This window comes from Macaca fascicularis, chromosome 1 (genome assembly GCF_037993035.2).
Source record: "Macaca fascicularis isolate 582-1 chromosome 1, T2T-MFA8v1.1".
Classification (NCBI taxonomy): domain Eukaryota; kingdom Metazoa; phylum Chordata; class Mammalia; order Primates; family Cercopithecidae; genus Macaca; species Macaca fascicularis.
The window spans coordinates 217,062,426-217,066,606 of NC_088375.1; the positions used below are offsets into that span (position 1 = coordinate 217,062,426).

Here is a 4,181-nt window from a genome sequence, read left to right on the forward strand (position 1 = left end):
AGCCGGTCATGATCTCTGCCCCCAAGATGTTATGGTCTAGTCGGGGAGAGAGATGTAGAAAGAGTAAGTAATGCAATCACAGAGGACTGCAAGGCCCTGGGGCAGCCAGTGGAGGGTGTGGTTAACCTTGGTGTCTGCAGATGGTGACCAGGAAGGTGCCAGTTAAGCCTTAGCCCATGTGGCACAGACACACGTCACCTGGCATTTAGGGCATGGCCTGCAGATGTCTACCTTTACATTCTGGAACCCAGGCCTGGCCAAATCTCAGGCTGAGCAGAAACTGCTGAGCTGCAAAGGAGCGGTCTTCTGCCCCTCTCGGCATGACCTGCCATGCTTTTGCTTGTGCATTAACTTTGCAAGTCAGCAAATGGCCCACTGAGGGTCTTAGAGGAAGGAGCACTGGTTTTAGAGTCTGGCAGACTTTCCTTCCAATTCAGGCTCTGCTCTTTACTAAGAGTGAGACTTGCGAATCTCCATCTCCTCCTCTTCCAAATGTGGGGAATGATGGCTTCATCAAGAGAGGTGAGGCTGTGTGATGAAATGGCCCACGTGGGGAAGGCACTTAGTGAGTACTCTCGGGCATGCGGCAGGCTCCCGGCAGGCCAGTGCTAGCGGGTGGCTGGGTTCCTGGAGGCCTGGAACTGGGCTGTGTGCAGTTCTGTACACAGGTCTGCACCATCCTTCCCTCTCCTCTGCCTGCCTCCACTTGGGCCAGTAGGCCACTCCTGGGGGAGTCTCAGGGGACCTTGTGCATTCACTCTTGGAGTCATTAATTCACATGCGAATTGCCAGAACAGTTCTCTCTGCCAGTGACCAGCAGGGCATCTACTTCCAACCTCTCTCACCAATTATATAAAGCACTGAAATTTTCTTAAAGTACTCTCCCTCCCTGAAGTCTTCATCTCCTTCCTCCCCCCTACTTTGCAAGCTGAAATGGAATTATATATATTTTTTGCCATCATCTGCTGTAGACTGTGGCTCCCACAGAATCATGGGTAATTTCAGATGCAAATGTCCTATGCAAATCCAGCTGCTGGTTAAAATTAGTAGGAAGCCCAAGGCAGACGCAGTTGCAGGCTGTAACTGGAATCTCCACCGAGCCTTGATTTAAACATGCAAGTGACGCTGCAGGCTTTCAACATGGAGGTACAAGCCTAGTCCCAGGTCCCAAGGTTCTGTTGCTCTGTGCATGGGGTTTTGTAAAGCAAGTGTGGGTCACTTAACTGGCAGGCTTGGAGTGGTTTTTCAGGCTTTTATTCCAACCCAGTGGTTCTCAACCAGGGGTGATTTTGTCCCCCAGGGGACATTTGGCGATATCTGAAGACATTTTGGGTGTCAGAATTTGGTGGGTGCAACTCGCATCTGGTAGGTGGAGACCAGGGAAACTGCTAAACATCCTACAATATACAGGACAGCCCCCACCACAAAGACTTAGTGGGCCCAAAATGTAGATAGTGCAGAGGCCGAGAAACCTTCAAACCTATGCTAACCCACGCCCTGGAAGCTTGCTGGGATCCACGAGAGGAAGGGAAGGTGGAATCTTCGTTCGTTAATCAATCATTATATTCACCTTGAAAAGAGAGTTGGATTAGTCCAAGTCCAACACAACATTCAACTCACCATCCATTAACATCCTGGTCTCACACAGCCTCACTCTTGTTTTGCTTTGTTTGATTTTTCTCCTTCTCCGTGATGCTATTGTCTGGCCCCTCCTGACTGCCCCCTCCGCAGCTCCACTCTAAAATCTCTAATATATGTCCTCAGATATGGATGGTTCCTATAAAATATATGGTGTTGTTCATCGTGCGAATGTGTTTTAATTTACATAAACTGTATTGGGCTATGGATCTCATTCTGTTGCTTAATTTTTTCACTTAACACCAGGTTTTTAAGATCTACCTGAGTTGCTGTGCATAAAGCTCATTCGGTACTTCTGACTGCTGCAGAATTTCCTGAGAGATGCCCGCTGTTCCAGGGGTGGACACTAGATTGCCTCCAATGTCCCACCGTGTGAGTGACCCACTGGGACCACGTGAGGGCTTCCTTGGAGTCCCCCCAGGAGTGGGATGGTGGGGTCAGAAGGCGTGCAGTGCTTCATTGCCCTGAATACTGACGGGTTTCTTCCAGGACAGTGGTACTCAGCACATGGTGTTATCCAAATTTCTCTTTTTTTTTCCAGCCTGATTGGTATGACATTGTTGTTTCAATTTGGGAAAGGAAGATGGAATTTTAAAAAGCATTTTCTAGGACCTAAGAATGAGAAGTCATCTTAAGGGTGAGCTAGTCCTGGGGACCTAAGGCTCCACTTACTTACAGGTGAAGCAGCTGAAGGCCAGAGAGCTCTAGGTGCACAAACTTAGGAAGCCATTCATTCTTCAAATGGTAAATATTTACCCGGGGTCTTCTCTGAGTCAGGGCCCCTGCATTCAGGACAGGGTGGTAAACAATAGAGATAGATTTCCATCCCTGGAGGAGCTTGTGCATGAGGGGGAGAGGTCAAACCATTGCAGAAACAATTCATTCAATTCCACTGTGATTCGTGCTACAGAGATGCACAAGATGCTGTGCTGGAGTGGGGAGGATGGGGTGTGGTGGGGGATGTCTGAGAGAATTTCCCCAAGGAAGGGACATTTAGGCTGTGACCTAAGGGATGACAAGAATTCCCCGGGTGACAGGGGAGCAAGTTGTCAGGCTTCTCAGCGCCTTGGTCTCTATGTATTGATGAGATAACATACATGGGCCGTGTAGCTAATAAATGTGAGATAAACACAGTGGCTGGGTACTGTGTTGGGAGCTGAGAGATGAAGCTGATGAGCTCAGGAGCCCAGCCCTGGACAAGTGATGAGCTCACAAACAGGGGTTCCATTGCTGGAAGCCACGTGCAAAGGTGAGGACCGCTAGGGAGCTGAGAAGCTGCAGAGATGGGTGGGGTGGAATTGGGAAGGGGATGATGGGGATAGATGGGACTGTGCAGATTAAGTGGAAGTGAAGCGAGGCCAGATGCCTCTTTCTGAGGGACCCAAGGCAGCCAGAGAATTCAGACTAGATGCAGGGACCAAGCCTTGAAAGCAACACAGGAAGCACTGAAAGTAGGGAAGGCTCCTCTGAGAGACCCCTTGGTACAAGTCCAGGGGTGGGTCATAGGTGCCAAGTTTGGTGGCTGCAGAGTTGAGAGTGAGGAGGATTTCTGCGTCTGAGCTTCCTGTGCTTATGTGGGTCCTCCTTCCCCTACTTCACCGGGGACTTCCCTGTGAAACAAGGGCTGGAGCTTCCTCCCCAGCCTGGGAGCTCTCAGTACCTAGGAGGTCAGAGGCTCTGTCCTCCACCACCCCATCAGGCCAGGAGGTCCTAATGTTTGGGTTCTCCCTGCAGCCCTGTGCTCATCAACCTGGGAGTTCCCTTTAGGTGGCACCTTCCTCCCCTGGGTTTGCAAAGAGCTGGGCATCTGCTGCTGTGCCAGGAGGGCATCTCCACCCCAGTGATTCTGCTGAGTATCTGGTGGGCGGCATCCTTATCCAGGCAGCTTTGTAGCAGCTCTGAAGGGGCTGACAGAGGTTACCGTTCTGTACCCTCCTCTTTACCCTGCCTGCCCCAACTTACAAACGTGCCTGTGTTCTAGAACTACATTGAACATAGAACCTCAACAATTCACCATCTTAATCTTTTTCCTGGGCACGAAGATGCCCTCTGAGGCCTTGGGGTGCATGAAACATCCTTTTCCGCCCCCTGTTTTGAGAGGGAATCCCTGATGAGCCAGGCGCGGTGGCTCACGCCTGTAATCCCAGCGCTTCGGGAGGTTGAGGCAGATGGATCATGAGGTCAGGAGATTGAGACCATCCTGGCTAACACAGTGAAACCCCGTTTCTAATGAAAATACAAAAAAAAAAAATTAGCAGGGCATGGTGGCGGGCACCTGTAGTTCCAGCTACTCAGGAGGCTGAGGCAGGAGAATGGCATGAACCCAGGAGGCGGAGGTTGCAGTGAGCTGAGATTGCGCCACTGCACTCCAGCCCAGGCGACAGAGCAAGACTCTGTATATTTAAAAAAAAAAAAAAAAAAAAAAAGAGGGAACCCCTGATGGACCAGCCTCTGAGACAGCAGACCTTTTGGAGAGCCCAGGAACAGCAGCCCTGAGGGGCTTCATCCCCACTTCCCTGACCCGATCTGATTTTCTCCTTCAG

At 50.6% G+C, this 4,181-nt stretch overlaps 1 long non-coding RNA gene across 1 annotated transcript; it reads left to right on the forward strand.

The window, feature by feature from the left end:
- Nucleotides 1-1,882: 1,882 nt before the first annotated feature.
- On the forward strand, nucleotides 1,883-3,742 carry LOC141409339 (uncharacterized). The gene is made up of 2 exons (XR_012429493.1): nucleotides 1,883-2,010; nucleotides 2,180-3,742. It is a non-coding gene; the product is annotated as an uncharacterized lncRNA (long non-coding RNA).
- The last annotated feature ends 439 nt before the right edge of the window (nucleotides 3,743-4,181 follow it).